We start from the raw sequence: 21,146 nt of genomic DNA on the forward strand, positions 1-21,146 counted from the left end.
AGGGCAAGGCTGGATATTATTGAATGCCAGAGCAGCGTGTGCCTGTTACTTGTGTTCTTATTTTCAGTATGCCCAAGGATAGGCTCTTTCTGTTGGTATTACTGTGCATTGGATAACATCTGATCGTGACTTAGATGTCAAATGCATGGGGAGAAACTACATTTACCACTTCAGATAACAATGGTAGGTTTCAGCTGGAAAATTACTCACCACATGTTGATAGATGATAGCTTGTTGTGTCCTTGTCTTGCTCCTAAATATAGCCTAATTCTGTTAAGGAAATCTAAGCACCAGAATCTGGATTTGAGCAGAGATTCTCTCAGAGGGCATCATTAACTGCCAGTGCAGAGAGACTATCATGAAATAGTCTCAACTGGACTCAAAGCCACAATCAAAAAGGAGAGTAGTGATTGAAATTGGAATTTGAATTGGTTTATTCTTGTCACATGCACCGAGGTACAGTGAAAAACTTATCTTGCATAGCTTTCATACAGATTAATTCATTACAGAGTGTATTGAGGTAGTACAAGGTAAAACAATAACAGCGTGCAGATAAAAGTATCATAGCTCCAGAGAAAGTGCAGGTACACAATAAGGTGCAAGGTCATAATGAGGTAGATTGTGAGGTCGAGAGTCCGCTTTATTGTACTAGGGAACTGTTCAATAGTCTTACAACAGCGGGATAGAAGCTGTCCTTGAGCCTGGTGGTACATGCTTTTTGATCTTTCTATCTTCTGCCTCATGGAGAGGGGAGGAGAGAGAATGTCCGGGGTGGGTGGGGTCTTTGACTATACCGTCTGCTTTACTGAGGCAGCAAGAAGTATAGACAAAGTCCATGGAGGGGAGGCTGGTTTCCATGATGTGCTGAGCTGTGCCTACAACTCTCTGCGGTTTCTCGTGGTCACGGGCAGAGCAGTTGCCATACCAAACTGTGATGCATCTGGATAGGACGCTACTATTGGTATGACCCCATCTCCCAGCACTGATTATTAACTATATATGCTCTTCCAGTTAGATTTTATACTGGATTGGTTTATTTTGATCATGGATATCCAAACAGAGTTTGAGGATATGGTTTCAGGCAATTTAGCAGGGCCAAACATTGAAATTAAGCAAAAATTTACACCTTTCTGGGCAACGCTTCCAAACATTCACCACTACTATAAGGAACCAATCATATCTGATTTGTCCATTCTCCTTTATGTATCATCTTTGAAGTTCCAACCAATTTCATGTCAATTTCCAACTCTATAAAATACCTTTTGGAAATCTCTGTACTTAAGTCATAGGAGTACCAAAGACTCATTTGTGATAATACTTCTTCAGAATGAGTTTGGTGAGATGGTTCTCAGTCCACCTCATGACCTGTTGGATGACAAGTGGCTTTGTGAAGAGAAAGTTCCTCATTCATTACAGTCCTTTCAGGTTAAATTTATATTCAGTTTGGAAGGAAACATTCCAGTGAATACTCCTAACCAAAAGGAGGAAGAAGAATTTTTCACATTTGCTTTTCGAATGCTATATTTCTCAATGTTCGTTGATGAAATTAGGTATTGCTCCATTAATAAGACAGCCCTGAAATAGCTGAAAATTGGCAAACATCTACTGTTCCTTGGACAAAAACTCCAATCCAGACATTAGATGAATAGGACTATTTTTACAAAAAAAAGTTTAAACAGAGGACTAGTGAGCCCAACACCCAGTCCAAAATCAAGAAAGATTAGGAAATGGCATGGAAGAGCCTCAGGGATAAAGAAATATATAACAAAACTCATTGTAATAAAGAGGAATAATTCTATCCTTTCCTCATTCAAAACTGCATTGAACTCCCTGACTTCGAGCTGAATTTAGAACAAGGGACCGCAAGGCGTTTGTGCGCTATATTGAGCTATTCCAATAGAAAGTGGCAGGCTGACAGCACAGCTAGTAACTAAAAGAGAAAAGAGAAGGAAAAAAAAATGACAATAAATATACACATTTCCTTTGTTTCATAATTTCACCTAACAGATATATTACATATTATTAGAGAAAATAGAATGTGATCTATCCAAACGTTGTCTGAATGATTAGAGTCAACACCTTGTGCCCTGAAGTAATACTGAAAACACCAATTGACTTTAGAGTGCTGTCCAATCATCTGAAAGGGTGTAAAAGGGTGATACACTTCAGGAGACGTTAAACAGAAAAAGTACCAAGAGCTGAGGAAATACTCAAAATGGCCTTATTTCCAACACTGCCACCTTCATGGCATTACAGCAATGAAAAGTGCTCTCTGATTCCTTTTGTTGTAAGAATGCAGTAACCAATTTAGTATAAATGTCAGAGAAATGACAAAACATTGTCAGTGCTTGAAAATAAGGATAAAACACCACTAGTTGATGGTTTGACAGGGGCAAATCATTATGCACTCCATGCATTATAGTTATTCTGATTGGGTTTAAGGAGAAACACCCTCCCATTTCCATTCTTTTTATCTGGAACTATACAATAAGGGTTCTATCACAGATTGTAAATGGCCATTTCAAATTTCCTTTGGTTAATGTTCAACATTTTAGAGTGTGCTTTAAGCCATTATTTCTGAGGAATAATTTCATCCACACTTGAGTTAACAGCCAACATTTTTGGTAGATTAAACCACTGCCAGTTTCTGGAAGTGAATTTGAATCCAGTATTTCAAATGCTAAAAAAAATCAACTTAGAAATCAGATCAGGCACAAATCAGGCATAAAAGCCACTTTAAATATGTTTGAATACAAGTCTAACTGACCCATCGTAAAATCGAACTGAGCATCTCTGGGTGTGATTTACCTGAGCATGGTTGACATTAGTGTTAGTATCTGCCTTACCAATAGAAACTGGAGCAAAACATCCAGACTATGACCTTTGTTTCAACTACCGATAAAATAAGGATTAAACCCTGCAGCATTGGCAAGCAGATGTGAATTAAAAGGATCCCCACTGGGTCAGCGATGTACAGCTGCCTGTATCCACCTGCCTGAGTTCATGATGCTGTGCATATTTTACACAGCATTACTGAGTCCCACATTCCATATTGCAGCCATTCACAGCAGGGAGACATGCTGTGCACTCTGCAGAATGATAAGCCAGTGCCTGACAATGGCTGGGAGCCACTTCTAGCATGGGGCTTTATCTGCACTGATGATCATGAGGAGTTGGCGATGAGTCCACACAGAGTGAAGGCACATGTCTCCTGTGTTTCCCCTCAGTTCCACGGCAGCTTTAGAAACTGCTGTACTGCGGATGCCGTAGAGAAAGTTCTTTATCTGAGACTTTTTCCATGATTCCTGATGACAAAGATGTGGGAACTGATATCTCTGTAGACAGCTGACAACAGCAACTGTGCGTGTCCCGTATTACCACAGCAATCAAAGTAAAAACTACCCTTGTGATCTTTTAAAAGTAAATTCTCTCAATTTGGCTTTCTCTTCGGGTCGCCTCATTGGGAGTTAGTGTTAAATGCAGCACCCATTTAGCAGGCCAAATTAAGATGAAGTCCAATTTCCAGGCAAGAAGAGATTGAAGGCCAAATAGATAAAAATTGAGGTCTGAAGGAAAGGAGTAAGCAGGATGAATCAGAGAGAATCTTGGAAAGGTTGGGGTCAGTAAAATAGATGAACTGGATCCAACACAGAACTGGAATCCACCCAGGAAATCCTGGTTGGCCAGGGTTTTGCTATTTCTGATGGACAAAGCCTCATTATAGTATCTAGAATACCAAGCTGCTTCCTGCAATTGCATTGATTGCCTACAGCTATTCGTCTTCATCCACAGCCACTCTCATGTCACCCTACCTCTCCCCTAATTCCGTTAAAGCAAGGAGGCGGCGAATTGGAGGCAGTATTCAGATTTTTATCGTAATTTGTTTCCCATCCTACCCAAATCCTCTCCATGTTTTTGTCAGAATTGAAATACAATCTGAGCTCAACATTGCTTTACAAAATGCCATTCATGCATCCCCAAGAATTGGCTTAAATGTCAAATCTGGACCCTGTTTTCATATTTTTCCTCCTCTTGTATAAAATTTTCTTAAGGTAGCACTTTAACACTTCTTTTATTGCTTCCTAACAAACTAGTTTTCCCATACAATTTTACAAAGATGGAGTAGATATAACAAATGAGAAGTCTATTATCACTTTATAATTAGGTTTTGTTCAGCTGCTTACTCAAAGCTTTCCATTATTCATAATATTCAATGAGAAGTATAGCCTTTAATACCTTGTTGTGTTAACTGACTAGTGGAATATGGGCATTGTGGCAATGTAAATGCCAGAGAGGAAATGCATTCCTTTTGATTAGACTCAAACAAGCTTTAGGGGGTATGAGTGTATAAACAGAACTGAAGGCAAACATTTATGTTTACTTCATCATTTAGTCACATCATTGATATGCAGTAACAGTTGAAAGCAAATTAAAGAAATCTGTTGCAATCAATGGGAAAATATGCATTAAATTCAGGATTTTTTAAATAGGAAAACAATGTGGATGCAAATAAACTACTCTGAATAAATAAATATAACAATAAGTGCAAAATGTGTCAAGTATTACATTGGAGACAAAAAAAAGCTTTGCTCAAGTATTCTTTGAAAAATATTTCCATGTAAACAGTTTGAAAATGATTACATAACTGAGCAATTCAACTAAATAACATTTCTTTTCAGGATTATGCATTTGGAAATTGCTTTATCTCTGAAGTGAAATGTATTGATATGCTACTTTGGATATTCAACCAGGCACCTCTGGATATTAGCTACTCTTCCCTTGATGAAGTTATTCCCCAGGAATATTGTCCAAAGCCCTCCAGTGCAACTGACAAGCCACATTCAGCACTGTTCTGCCTCCTGACGTTTTTCTTAGAGGCTGGAATTGGTGAATCAATGGCCACAGGTCTAATTGGACCCGAGCTATGACTTGAAGGTTGTAGGGAATGGCAAGTGTAGGAGTCAGCACTATGGACGTCTGAGGGTTGGGGGGAAACTGAAGTGGGCTCCAGCAATCTAGATGTTGGGAAGCAGGTACCCATTATTATACACTTCCAGTGTAACCTGGTCCCAACTTGCCAGACAGACTGGTTACTTACTTTGGATCTTTCAGCAACCCCCACAGTCCCCGATTCTCAATACAGCTACCACACCCCCGGCATCCCAATCTCATAATCTACCAAGCCTGTCATTCTCAAGTTCCAAACATACCACTATTTATCTGGGGTCCCGTATCCCCTGTACAATGTATCTGCTAGTCCCTATTCCATCCTCCTGTAATGCACCAACTGCCTGACCCTAATTAACCCCACCCTTCCTTCCAATGTCCTCCCACTCCCCTTCCAGTCAGAGAATAATTGGGCTTGTAGCCAACAAATCCCAACACCCACGGCAAGCCAAATCAAATGGCGATATTCAGTCCCGAGGCCTTGGGACAATTTCTGCAGCGGACCGGTGAGTGACAAGCTTGCTGATAGCTTGTTGTTGCCCCGTCTAGATGCCCATCAGGGTGCCCAGAATTACTACTACTAGAAGCTATACTTAGTTTAATGCAATATTCTGAGCTGTTTGAGATTTCCACTTGCATGCTCAGCACTTACATGACCCATATTATAATATTGTCAGCGTAAATCCTGGGGGGAGTTCCATTCATTTCAATAGGAGCTGACACTTCTGACTAGGCTGGAGGTTGCTCTGGAAATGCTGGTGTTCGGAAAGCAGGTGCAACCTTTCCTTCCCCCTTAAGCACAAAGTTATCAGATACGGCAATAGAAGACAAATTCAGCTTTAATCCCCACTTTACAACAGAAGCGTTAGTGAGAGGTCCATTTATTTGAAGATCTGTCTCAGTTTGATATGACTCATAACTTTCGATGTCAGTTAAAATACTTAAAATATTGATTCATCATATTGATATTATTTTCTTCTCCATTGACCTTAAAGACTTAGATAAAGCTGATTGATCAAGTTTTGCGACATTATTGAGAGTTCCTGTTTGTAAGTGGGATTGCATCAATTTATTGATGGTCTTAATTGTTACCAGCAAATCTGTTCTGATGCCTTCTAGTAATTGTTATCTTTCTCAGAGGGAAAGAGAAACAATTACTTAAGATTTTACCTTTCCTGAAATAATTCCAAATACAGCTGTACAGAATGATGGAAAATAATTTTTAACAGTACCAAATTAGGATAGATGACTGTGAGCAAAATCTTTTAACTGTGACCTTGAGAATCCTACTACTAACAAAGTGCTTGAGTTCAGTATGCCAAGAAGCAGTGATAAAACTAGAGATAACAGCTGATAATAACTGGAAAAAGACTTAACATTTATAATAAAACTCCAATAATCCAGTGGCACTGAACAAGCAGATTTTCTAGACTATTGGATGTTGCTCCTTCTAATCCCCACACAGACTTTTATTTCACATTCTTTTTTTTATATACAACACAGTAGTATAATAAATTTAAGTGAACCTGGAGAGTTTAAGGCATGTGGAAGATATACAAGCACTCTAGACCTTGGCTCTGGCTGCAAACCTACTCATGTTCCTGACCTCTGGTGTTCTGGACCTTATCCCTTGCTCCAGATGCATTCTGGACCCCTGGTTCCAGCCATACACTGTCCTGCTTTCATTCTGGACCCCTGGCTCACATTCCTGATTAATGAGTAAGCAGACACCAAACCATCAGGAGTGCCAAACAATCGATGCCAGATTATTGGAGTTTTACCTTCCACAATCTCAGTGAGTCCCACAGGGCTTTACAGCCAGATAAAGACAACACCCAGTTTTTTTATATAAAGAAAGGAAAAGTTTCCTTGTATAGTAGTGGGGATCACATACAGCTGCAGTAGCAGAGTGAGAAGAAAGAGTCCAAATTGCTGATTGAGCTCTGTTAATTACCTTGCAAGATAGTTTATCATACAGCAATATCAAGGTTCATCTTGATGCTATCAAGAACTTCAGTTCATCATAACATGTTGTTTTTGTGTGTCTTATTTTTTGTTTAAAGAGTTGGTGCCAAAGTTTGTGGCAGAAGGGGAATTTACATGATTGGGCAATTAGACTTGGTAATGCAGTAATACTTCATTAACTCACCAACAGACACGATGCAGCAGAAACATGATTAGCCACACGTTAGTGAAGCAAAATAACTGCTTTTAATGTAAAGACAGGAGACTGCAGAAGCTGGATTGCTGGAAGACCTCAGTGGGTCAAGTAGCATCTGTGGAGGCAAAAAGGATGTGCCAACACTTCAGGTCGACACCCTGCATCAGAATTGTTTTCAAATGATACCCCCCGTCCTAAATTTTCCCCACTTGTTGAAATGTGAATAGGCCTCTGCTTTTAAAAATATATATTTTTCTGCATGTTTCCAAAAGACTCCGATCACTCTTATAACACGCTTCCCCCCCCCCCCCCCCACATTAACATCTGGAGTCATCACCTATTCACTGTGAAAATTGCTTTCTGATAGGCATTGATAGGAACAAGCCCTTATTCTTGCCAGTAGTTTGCTCTGTGATGAAATATGAGAGTTATTTTGCAAGTTTTATAACTAATTTCTAGAGCTTTTCTAGAGTTGTAGACAGAGAGAGGAATATAATGGGGTTTATAAATCTAAACATTCACTTCACACAGCAGTACTCACCAGTGTAGGTTGTGAGTTAGTACTGATGAAAGCATTTGCCACACGAAGTCACTCCGTACCACTACCCACTCAGTCTCAATAACATCAAAACAATTCACATATCTATGTCAAAGTCAACCTGGGCTGTTGTACTCACTGAGGCGATTTCATTCTGAAATCGGGTCCATTCCAAATTCAAACCTAAGTGAAATGTTGCTCTTGATTAGAATTGTTATAAGATTCAAAAGCAGAAAATGTTGATGTGATGTTTCCTCTAAACTCTCTCAAAGTAAGTCTCCAGGAACTATCACATTTCCAAAAAAATTAGCATTTGCATCAAAGAATGGGAGCTGTCTTGTTTGTTAAAGATAACTCCCTATGTATTAATCCCTGGATTATTAGACTTTGTATTCACGGCTGTCTTGGCATCCAATGGAGAATTAATGATTTTATCACGTAGGCCTGATGCTGCTTAATATTTTTCTTATATTTTCATTCTTGCCAAATTCACCCACCTCCTCAATGCTCAAATCTGTTACCTGTGTATTATGAACTTCAAACCCGGCCTTCAATTGTGCTCCAAGATTAGGTATTGGACTTTCATTATGATGATCAGAACCTCACATCCGCCATACCCAAAGCTCAATGATCCCATTCATTACTTTTCGTCACCTGGAACTGCTGCCTTAAACCATCGTAATTGTGGTACTTTGCATCTTCATACGATGGATGTCAGGAACCCAAGGGATCAAACCACGCAATAAATATGCCTTTATTAAACTCAGTTGAAGTTCCACTGTGATTTCCTCTAAACTATAGGATTAAAACACTCTTAATGATTAAGGCCTCTTTCTTTTAGGCAGGATCGAGGATTACTTACCTCCAATTCAGTTTTTTGGAATGCAAGGCCTCATTAGACCAACATGGATCCAAAGACTGAACCACATGTGGATGAGAATGTACTTGTTGGGAATGTTGCCAATTAAGTGCAACACATGATAAAACACGAGACAATGACATTGCCTAAGCATTTAGATAAGCATATGGAGGAATTTAAGATGAGGGATATGTGGGAGGAAGGGGTTAGATAGTCTTAGGTGTGGTTTGAAGGTCAGCACAGCATGGTGGGTCGAAGGGCCTGTAGTGTGCTGTATTGTTCTATGGTTCTAACAACTATACTTCTTCATTAATCACAATTGGTTCAAATAACTCAAAGAATTACTATGTAGTTTCAAACAAGTCTCATTAACTCTTTTGTTTCACTACTCTTTAATTTACTTTCACCACTCCCAAAACGCAATACCCGTATTCAGATATTACCTACTCTGACAGAGTTTCCATTTTGGCAAGTTCTCCTGACTCCCTAATTCAGGGTCGTCTGCTTCAGTAGTTGTTCTCCAGAGTCACTGCTGCTGTTCATCTAATAAGGCACCTTTTTATACATGTATTTGCATATCTTTCAAAAATTGCTTAGCTCTTTATTGCCATTTACACAGCTGTAATTCTAATCCCTTATCTACGTGAGTATATGTTTCTTCAACTTCTTCAAATTCCTGCTGGTGCTATTTCACAATTACTTCAACCATTTGGTTCCTTAATTACCAGAATGCTTAAGCATTTTTTTTGTAATTTATCGAATTGTCCTTTCCCCAAATTGTCAGTTCCCAAAACATCTCCATTTGCTTGTTCTGTCCTCCAGATAGTTCATAATAGGATGCTTTACAATGCGACAGTCCACAGGGTTGTAAAGCTGTCTCAGCTATGTTCTCAATTGATACTGACCAGGTGACGATTGATTACGTGACCTTCCTTCACTGTGCTTCTTTTGTTCTCTGACTCCCAGCATTTCTTCCTCGCCAGCAGAATACCCTTGCAGAGCCTGATGGGATATTTGACATTGCTCTGGTTGCAACAGGAGAGCCGAGCAACTTGCAGAGCACGTAGTCCTTCTGCCAATTCTACTGGTCTGCTCTGTGCTTCTAACGCATGGATGTAGATGAGGGAGTTAGACAAGAAGTCTGGTCTGATCCTCAAACTGCAGGGAGATGTCTAAGATTGTCCTCCCCACCACTGAGTTGTAGAATTTCATCAGGAATACTGTCAGCATATGAGACTTGGTGGTATTTTTGATGGCACATGGTCTTCTTGATTTGGTGGTCAGGAGAAGGGTAGATTGTGATAACGTTGTTTTTTCCCCCCACATAGTAGAAGTGAATAAAAGCAGGGAGCACAGCACTAGGGCAAGAGGTGGAAGGTTTAGAAGGGGTCCAATGAAGAATTCTTTCAAAGGGTGGCTGGAATCTGGAATGCAGTGCCAGAGGGAGTGGTGGAGGCAGGTACTTTCACAACATTTAAGTAGTATCCAGATAAGCACTTGAATCGTCAAGGCATACAAGGCTACACAACCCGTGGTGGTAAATGGGATTAGTATAGATAATAGTCGTAATAGACATAATGAGCTGAAGGGCCTGTTTCTGTGTTGCACGCTTCTATGACTATGACATTAGAACATGAATTTGAGTTCACTTTGCATTTAGTTGAAAAAGGTGCGAAATTTAAATTAGAATTGTTAAATGACTGACCAATACACTAGATCCTTCGTCCATGTATCATACTTAAATAAGAAAATTGCAAAGTCATTTTGAGTCAGTAGAAGAAATTGCATTTTTTATTAAAGAAAAGAAATCTACAATCACTGAACTTTCACTCTATCTTTCAGAGAAATCCACAGGGAGGTTTTGCCACTGTCTTCAGTTTGATTGGCCACCATATGACCTCTAATTCATCTTGGATGTTCACATTTAACTGAGACAGTGAGATGTCCGAGATGAGCCAAGCTTTGAATGGATGACAGCCAACGGTTCCCTCTGGAACTGTCAGTTATCAGACAGCTCGATTCAGTCCGATAGACAATGGACTTTTGGTAAATAATTGATTCGTCGCAGGAAAGTACACAGGAGTGGATAGACATCTAACTCAAATGCAAGCATGACACCTTTAGGACAGTTCAGCGACAAGAAGTCTGGTCTGATCCTCTGAAACTGCAGGGAGATGTCTAAGATTGTCCTCCCAATCCCAGCTGAATAAAGATAAGTGACTGGATTATGGGCTGTAAATAAAAAAGACAAATTACATGAACTGCTAATACTTTATAGAATTAAATACTGGACTGCAGATAAGTAAAGTGATAGTCAAGTTCACATCTGCTCATTCGTTGGCAATCACTGCGTGGCTGTCAGTGATAACACACTGAACAATATACCCTCAGTTAACTCAAATTCAAACGATTTGTCACATTGTCTTCAATCTTTTAGGGAATGGTTTCAAGTGACGCATTGTGATTTTCTCCAAATTCTCATATTTCACTGGCTTAACTCAGTTCAAAATTACCAAATGTAAAAATACTAATTCTGTATTGCTTTGCTGCATATAAATTGACAACTTATTTTCAAATGTAATTCTAAACTTGTTGGTATGAAATTGTACCTCACTTCACCATTCAGATTGAGAACATAGGTTACCAACCTTTGTGTCCATTCATACTTATCTGAGAAGTGCAGAAGCTGAATCCACCATCATGGTCACACATTCATGGGTTCTCTTGCTGACCTAACCCACACTGTCTTCCCTTCATCAAGTTCATGTCCAAGTACAGGCTGTGATACAATTTCTTCTCCATAGTGCAAGCTGGTAAGTTGGAGCTTGGTTGAATGAATTGCAGATTTACCTCTGAATATTTCTTTTGCTTATTCTTTCATGGGATACAAGCATCACCAGCATCTATTGCTTTTCCCTTGTTCCTTGAGAAAATGATGGTGTGCCACTTCCTTTCACTACGTGACATGAAGATACCCTCAGACCAGTTAAGTTTGAACGCAAGAGTATAGCAAGAATGAAGAAGCAACAATATATTTTATTTGGCGGTCAAAGGGAAGTGGTGGTGTTCTGTGAACATAACATAAGATATAGGAGAAGGAGCACGAATGAGAATAGACCCCACATTTCTTTGAGCCTGCTCTGCCATTCATCAAGATCATAGTACTATCCCCATATCCTGGAAATCTTTTTAATCTCCATTTTGAACGAACATAACAGTTAAGCTTCCACGTCTGTCTGGGGCAGAAAATTCCAAAAGTTCAGCGCCTTGGATTCAAGAGATTTCTCCTCATAAGCGGCCTACCCCTTTATCTCAAGCACTACCCCTGGTCTGAGATTCCTCAGTCAGGGGAAACATCGATCCTGCAAATTCTTTAAGAATTTTGGAAGCTTTGATGAGATTCTCTTCCCATCTTTCAAAACTGTAAAGAATATAGTCCTTATCTACTCAATCTCTCCTCCTGCAGCAAACCTGCCACCTCTGGAACCAGTCTAGTGAATCTTCACTGCACTCCCTCAATAAATCCTTTCTTGGGTAAAGAGACCAAAGCAGCACACAATGCTCCAGGTGCATTCTCAGCAAGGCACGATACAATAGCAATAAGACTTCCTTACTCCTGCAATCAAATTCTCTCCTATTTAAGGCTAACATAACATTAGCACACCACATGTCTGCCTGGTGAGTGATATCATACATAATGTAGTTGGTACACATTGTAGAGCGTGCAGCCTACTGATCAAGAGACCATCTTTGCCCAGAAAGGTGACAAGCTTCTTGAGTGCCTTGGGGTTGCTCACATCTGGGAAGTGATCCCATTTCATTCCTGATTTGTGTCTTGTAGATGACGGAAAGCCTTCAGGAAGTTTAGTGACTCACCTCTAAATAATTAGCCTCGGATACTGCTCTTAAAACCACAGTATTTTTGTAGTTGGCCTTATTAACTCTCTGGCTTATGGTGACACTCAAGCTGTTGATATTTCTGGATTTGACAATGTTAATGGTAAGCAGGGGTGTTTTGACCATCTCTTCTTGCAGAGGTCATTAGTCATAGCGTGGTATGAACATTACTTGCTTGAGGAACTACAAGTGGAACTGGCAAACATCAGTCCACGGGTTATTGACAAGGCACCTGAAATGGTTGAGCCACAGGCACTGCATTGGTTCTGTGATTGCTTAAATAACCTATAGCATGCTGCTTCCATGGTTGAATGAGAAGGCTGAGGTTTCAAGTTTCAATTAAGTACTTGGGAACTCAGAATTCATCTGGGGAGATTTAAATTAGATATCCGACAATGGCTATACGTCACTGCCAGAATCGAAAGATTCCATTGCACACCTCTAAGAAGGGATGCTAACAAACAGTAGCTTAAATGGTGATTTGTTTTACTTGTTGCTTGTGGGACTTTGTGCAACAAGATTTGCCTGTTGCAATTGTCTGCCCAACAATAGCTACTGCACTTAAAAGATCATCAGTTTTAACAATTGATACTGTCTGACAAGATGAGTATTTCCAGCATTTTTGCTTTTTTTTTGCTCTTAAAAAGTAATTATGAACAACTTTAAGGACAAACATTCTGTATATAAATAAATATGCTTACTTCCTTTCCATATAATGTACCCTTCCATTCCATTTTAAAATATGTAGCCCAGGGATTCATATAAACAAATATATAATCATAAGTTCTATTTGCACTAAAATGATGTAAACAAATGTAAATAAGACATTTTAAAAATGCTGACGGATAGTTGTTGAGTGATTGGTAGAAATAAATAATAAATCAAGTTCTGAGAACCACTGCCCTTTCCAGACCTTAAGGTAGAGTTTTCTCTGACACCTATCCTCTGAGTTTGCCCTGACCCCATCTGGGCGGGAGAAACCAGTCAAAGGATTGACAGAGCAGCACAGCATTCTTTGAAAAGGCTCAGTAAAACTGAGCAGGTGCCATAATGAAAAAATACAGATACAAATGCTATGAATAATATGACACAAGATATCTCATGAAATTATGCAAAATCTTACAAATTAATCTGATTTGTCTCATCCATATCTTGCACAGTTTTAACCATTAATTGTAACCTATACTCACATTTTCTGACTCTGTACAGGCAATCAACCCTGTCTTAGTTTCCCTGAAAACCGGGTCCAAGGATGTTCCTGATTAACCTGAACCGAGGTGCCCGATGTGCCAGATACTTGGCCCCTCAGCTCTGCACCAGCTAATTTCAAAGCGTGCCACCAACTTTCATTGAAAAGGTAAGTGAGGATATGGTTCTTTTTCTTAATTTGTTAATTAAAACATTAATATAACTGAAAGATTAATTTGCATCCATTAATTGATTAATAAAACTCACCTAAAATATTCTATCATTTATGGTTAAATGATTTTTTTCAACTCTGATTCACGAAAGTCCTTTGGACAGGATGAGCCATAGCAGTAAGACTTGTGGGAACCACATGTTCGAAAATGTAATATTTCTGAAAATGTATACGTCCTATATTTGTCCAATACACTCATTCTATTAAAATGGCTGCAAGTCTCAACCCATTGATCACTGTTATCTTGCCTACTCTACCTATTCGCTGTTGCAGTGTCACCTCTAGACTTAGTGTAAACTTATTTTGGAACTGCTGGAGAACTGCAGAAAGTTCACAACTTACTGCTGAACTCCAGTGTCAGAACAGAGTTGAGAAAATCATGGAAAGACTGGCTGGCAAGTTCATTCTTCCCTTTCTGGTAAAGCTAAAGGAATTTATGCTGAGATAGACTGGAAGAAGTGCCCTCTCCACACATCCCACTCTCCAACCATCACCTCCACCCCTTATTACCTCTCTCCACACCCAACCACTACCAATTTCACAACCAGTCTCTGCCCTCACCACCAGCTCCAGACTCAACCCCGAGATTTACTCCTGTTCCCAGGCTTTGCACATTCTGCAAAGGCAGAACTGATGAAGGAAAGGTCTGAGTGTGTAAATCCTCATCAGTAGCCCAGGATGCTCAGGCGTCACTCTCCACTGGATTTTCCTGTGATGAACCTCGAACAACTTGTTTGTTATCCCTTCACAAATGTGCCTCCTCAGGTTCCGGCCAATTTACAGGCAAATGTATTCCAGTAATCAACTTTATGAGACGAAATTATATAACAAATTATGAGACTATTAACATCTCATGCATCTAAGAAAATATACTCTGCACCATATCATCTAATAACCTTCTTTGCAAATTGAACACATCCAATTATAATAGACCATGGACCTGCAATAGGAATGCGAATATATTTTTAAAATGTCTCAATATAGAACAGCTGATGGAGACAGAACTGGTTTGAACAGTTTGATCTCCTCTCAATGACGCTGATGGCATTGGAGAAGATGAGTTTCCTGGATGAGGACATTGCATTGCTGGGAATACACATTTAGATTGTTAAATACAAGCTTGTTGGAGTTAATGATATAATAACATGGAGAAGAATTGTCTGGTTAAATTAAAGGATTTTTAAATCACACCACAAGGGAATCTAAAAGAAAGACATTACTGTAGTGTAAAGTTCCTTGCAAGAAATAAAGATGTCACAGACTTGGATAACAAAGGCTATAATTCAGGAACAGCATAGGAAGGAAGATTGGTAACAAGGCAATCCATTCAAAAGGTACCAATTTTTATGTTCAGGTGACTTTTAATTGAAATGACTGGAAATTTTGTTGAAATAATACACTGATCAGCAAACAGACAATTCTCCAGTCGAATTACATCACTTGAAAAATTATATCCACTAGGTCGGAAACTCTGGTTGCTATGTTGAAATGCACCAATCCTAAATTTGAATAGGCATTTACTGTCACGAATTGAGCTTCCATGAATAAGCCAATTTCTGGATCAGATATGAATATAATGATGTTTTGAGCATTGGCAGGAGAAATTAGACCACATTAATCTGAAGTTTGTCGACATTGGGCACTGACTACTTAATTGGGGTCTGGTAGCACTGTTTTCTTTGCAGCATTGCAATTTAATGTGGTCCTCCTGAGACAGATCCCAGGCTTACTCCAGGAACCAACTCAGGTAGGTTTCCTTTAAGTTATTACATGCATCTCATTCAAGCCACCAACCTCCCCCACGTTGACAGTCCTCAACCTGCCTTGGGTACTGATCAGCCAATCCCGATCAATAGATCACCTTACGCACTCCACAGGCACTAATCACTTGACATGAGCCACCCCAAAAGCTGAAGGAACAAGAGACAAAGGGAACAGATTGGAGGTGATTGGGGAAAGAATCACTTTGCACAGTGAGTGGTTATGATTTGCAGCTCTGCTTTACAGACTTTTGAACACATTGAGTAACAGCAAGACTATGGGGAAAGAGCAATGGAGTGGTACTACTAGACTGCTCTTTGGATAAGTGGCTCAAGAAAGAGGAAACAGATTGGCAATAGGATACGGGAACTGAAGCTGGTGACACAGAAGTTGTGGAAACTAGTGCTCATGGTTGTGAAAGGCAATACAGCAGTTCCTTGCTTAACAATGCAGTTACCTTCCCAAGAATGGATGTTTCCATAATTAATAGATTCTTTCCCTATACTGAGACCAGGGTCAGGAGACAGACAAATTGCTGGAAAATGAGTAGGGAGGGGATGGCAGAGATTTGAGAGACAGAGAGCAGTGAATGGGGGTGAAAGATAAAAGAAAACATGGGACTTAACTTCATGGATTCCAAACTGCTGTTGCACTTGGAGCTCAGAACTATGACAGCAGCTGAGTGCTATCACCTGGTAACATCATACAAGGGAAGCATCAACATAATAATGAGTTTAGACAATGTTAAGTGAGTCTCGAGTTAAGAATAGTTCACAACATAATAATGCAATGGTGATGAAACAAAATAATGTTAAGCTTTAGCATTATTTGATATTTAAGCATTAACCTGTAGCTTCAAGATACAAAGGGGATCCAATACTATTCCCACCAACTCTGTGGAGTAATGTAAAAGGTCGTTACCTTGTGGATAACGACAGTTCAGTTCTCTTTGAAAATTAGGTTTCCCAACTCCTGAAATATTTATAACAGAATTACAATCCATATATAGAAAACTAGCATTTTAGGGTCAAAAGGTAGGTAAGTAGTAATTGTGGTTTGTACATCAACATCTTATTAAGCCATCATGCAACAAAATACAAGAGTATTTCACAGTGGTAATAGTGTTGAAGCAGATCAAATTCACTTGATTCAAGTGAATTCCTATGATTCTGTTGAAGATTGCTGAAAACAACAGTCTGCAAAGTCAAGTTAAATCACTGGGAGTAACTTTGGGATCTCCGCTTTAAGTAAGCCACATGGGGAAATCCTGAAGATGCTGTCAGTTTCACAGGGGAGTGATAATGAATTCCAAGAGTTTTGCTGGGAGGACTGCTACAAAATCTAAGCCAATGGTTTTAAGTCCTGGAGGAGGGTTGAATCAGTAACTTAATGAGGACCTACTTTGCCTGAAAAATAAAGCTCTTTAAAAAAAGCAGGTATTTCATCAAAGCTACATTTCCACAACTAATCTGTTACAATGATAAATCAATTGTACATATCATTAATACTGAAAATACTTCTTTAAAGCATTGACCGGTTTCAGGGACTTGACCCATTCTGCAGAAACATATTGATAGATTGCAAGAAGATTTGAATGCAGCTGCATCAAGAGTTTTAAAGTCTTTAATCTTTCATTTTCTCCTTTGTAATTTTCTCCCAAACACATTTTCTCATCCCTTACTTTATTATTTTGAGTGCAATTCTTCAATACAATCAGCTTTTCTGCAGGGTCGGTGAATGTAATATAAATGGTTCCATCCACTGCACTATCAACAGAAGGCTCCAATACTACGTTGAACCATAAACATTTCAGTTCATTTCATCTTCCAAGATGCTATATATCTTTAGCACCAAGGTGCTTTGATGGTCTGGTTGGAGGCTGATTAAAGTCCCAAACACTGAAAAGTATTCCTAGAATTGACCTTTTTTGATCATTTATTTGAGGCAGCTGACCCAGTATTTACATGCAATTGTGGTGTCTTTCTTGCACAGCTGCATTTATCAGGTAGTGGGTCTGGTGAAGATTCCATTGTGGACTCTGTGTACAACGTTATTTTTGAACCTTGAATTTTTAAGACTTTTTTTTTGCAAATTTTCTTTGATTATTGTTCCTCTTCCAGTAAAAAAAAGAATAACATGTAGTAACCATTTTAATATTTCTTGGCAATAAGTGCATACACCCTCCCACAAGTGACCAGGAGGACTTGACTTCTTACACTTCATATATTAATTGGATAGCTCTTCAAAAACTGCCGGAGCAGAAATAATTTCCATAAACATACAAAGTACTGCAGATTGATTTTCTATTGCATTTTCCTCCATTAAGTTTAACAAGCTTAATGAACTTCCATCCCTTCGTATAATAAAGCTGATCCAAATAATTGTCGGAGTTACATTTATGCAAACAGTAGGGGTTACAAAACACAGCAGCACTCCAAATAGGTCAGCTCCAATCTGAATTGTCATTAATATCAGTGTTTTTCTACAATCTCAGTGTATTGATCACTTATTTATTTGATGGTTAGATGTGTTCCTTGCAAGATTGCAGAAATATTTATCTTTAAAAAGTACACATTTAGCCCCACTCCCTGATCAGCTAAAACCTGATACTTTAAAAATATGATGATGCATCGACAATTCCCAATTAAATAGGGTTTTAAAAAGGAAAGTTGATGATAACTATTAAAATTAAATTAATTTGCTTTTTAATGTTCATTTCACAGCCAGCAAAATTATTTTGAAGAACAGATTTACTAACTGTGTACTCTCTATTATTGAACTGCAAGAATACACAATGTTAGCTGTACGCATTCTCTTCAACACAGAGAAAGAGGACTCAGTGGGTAAAAGAAAACATAGGGAGCACCCAATGTGGGGATGGGGGTTATTGAATTGGTTGGAAATCAAAGTTGCTGGAAAACTGAAAGAGAAAAAAAAGGAAATGCTGAAAACACTTAGGTCAGGCAGCATCTACGGAAAGTGAAAAGAGTTAACATTTCAGCTTGATGATCCTTCATCAGAACTGGCAAAGGGAGAAAACAAGTGTGTTTTAAGTTGCAGAGAGGTGGGGCTGAGGGGTGGATAGGACAAAGAGAATCTTCCTTTAAGGGCAAGGGCAAAGTTGTCATCCAATTTGTGTTTGGTTTCACCAGTATAGGAGAGACCACATTGAATTGTTTGCCTATGGATAAAATTCACAGATGTTCTTGCCCAGAATAGGTTGGTTTCAGTCTGCTGCCCAAGGCCAGTTGAAGGAGCTGACTGGGTGAGCTGGCTGGGAGAGCATACTGCCTGAACTATAGGGGTGGAAGCTGCTTTAGTGCCCTCATGCAGGGGATAAGTTTGAGATGACACTAAAATAAATAGGTGGTGTCGTAAACAGTGAAGATGGTTATCAGGAACTACAGCAGGAGCTTGATCAGCTGGGTTACTGGGCCAACGAATGGCAATTGGAGTTTAATTCAGATAAGTGCGAGGGTATTGCATTTTGAGAAAACAAATCGGGCTAGGACTTTCCACAGTGAATGGTAGGACCCTGGAGAGTGTTGTAGAACAAAGGGACCCAGTAGTACAAGTACGTGGTTCCTTGAAAGTGGTGTCACAGGTAGACAGGGTGGTGAAGGCGGCTTTTGGCATGCTGGCTTTCATCATGCAGGGCACTGAGTATAGAAATTGGGATGTAATGTTGCAGTTGTACAAGACATTGGTGAGGCTGCATTTGGAGTATTGTGTTCAGTTTTGGTCACTCTGCAAAAGGAAAGATGCCATTAAGCTGGAAAGAATGCAGAAAAGAAGATGTTGCCAGGACTCGAGGGACTGAGTAACAGAGAGAGATTGAGCAGACTAGGACTTATTCTCCTGTGCACCAATGAATGAAGGGTGATCTTATAGAGGTGTATAAAATCATGAGGGGCATAGATAGGGTGAAGGTACTCAGTCTTTTTTCCGGGGTTGGGAAATCAAGAACTAGAGGGCATAGGTTTAAGGTGAGAGGGGAAAGTTTTAATAGGAACCCGAAGGGCAACTTTATCACCCAAGGGTGGTCCACATATGGAATGAGCTGGCATAGGATGTGGTTGAGGCAGGTAATTTAACTACATTTAAAAGGCACTTGGACAGGTACATGGATAGGAAAGATTTAGAGGGATATGGGCCAAATGCAGATAAATGGGACTAACTTAGATAGGAAGAGAAACAAAGTACTGTAGATGGCATAGAGGCAAGTGTGAGCAGATCAGTCTCCTACAGTAGTGGAGATATGGCCCTCTGAAGGACCCATTTCTGTCTTGTGTGACTCCATGATAATGAATGAGCAGAACTTGCTTACCGGGCAAACTCAGAGGTCCAGGTGGACAATGGGCCAACAATTTTTTGGTGAGCAGACAACTCTACCTTTGGTTCAATCTCCAGACCAAAACTGGTTAACGGACCCCAAAATACAGGTGTCTGGCTGAGCAGGACTCTGCTCACGATGAAGAGGGGTACAAGTTGATGAGGGGTTGGGGAAGGAGGGAAGAGCTGCAGAAATGTCTCTGTTCCTGCAGAAGAGAGTGGGCCATATCTCTACTACTGTAGGAGACTGATCTGCTCACACTTACCTCTTCTGTGTGAGCAGAGTGATGTTGTCTGTTGTTGTGCAAGATCCCGTACTTGGAGTCCTGCCTCTTCTGTTTATTCTAAAGCTTCGTCTACAACCCTATTCATGTTATTTGCCAGGACATTGGTCCAAGGACGATTCAAAGGAATAGCTCTCTCCTTCTCCAGTACTGGTACAGTGCGCTATGAGTCAGAAACCATTTCTACCACACCACACTTTGAGCCACACATTTACCTCTCTAATCCCATTACCTTTTGCCAATTTGCAGTTGGTTTAGGTAATAATCCAGAGATTATCACCTTTATGGTCCTGTTTTTCACAAGATCACAAGACAAGGGAGCAGAAGTAGGCCATTCGGCCCTTCAAGTCTGCTCCAAAGAAAAGGGAAAAAAGAAAAAGGAATGAGAAATTTGGGGGGGGGGGGGGGGGGGTGGGGGGGAAATGAAAAAAAACTATTCTAACCCCAATTTCCAGCCTTATCCCCATATCCCTTGATACCCCGACTATTTAGATATCTATCTATCTCTTCCTTAAACACCTCCAATGATCTGGTCTCCACTGCTGTACGTGGCAAGGAATTCCACAAATTCACCACCCTCTGGCTAAAGAAATTTCTCCTCATCTCCGTTTTAAACCTGTACCCTCTAATTCTAAGAGTGTGCCCTCTGGTCCTGGACTCACCCACCAAGGGAAACAACTTGACCACATCTACTCTGTCCAGTCCTTTCAACATTTTAAATGTCTCTATAAGGTCCCCTCTCATTCTTCTGTACTCCAGTGAGTACAGTCCAAGAGCCGACAAATGACAATTTTGCCGAGCTGCTCATAATCCCTTATCAGAGCCTCCCTCCTGGTCCTATTTATGTCATTAATACCAACGTGGACCATGACCCCTGGATCCACCCCCTCCCACCAAGTTCTTCTCCAGCCCAGAAAAATGTCCTTCACCCAAGCACCAGGCAGATG

The sequence above is a fragment of the Pristis pectinata genome, chromosome 22, assembly GCF_009764475.1.
Source record: "Pristis pectinata isolate sPriPec2 chromosome 22, sPriPec2.1.pri, whole genome shotgun sequence".
Taxonomy (NCBI): Eukaryota; Metazoa; Chordata; class Chondrichthyes; order Rhinopristiformes; family Pristidae; genus Pristis; species Pristis pectinata.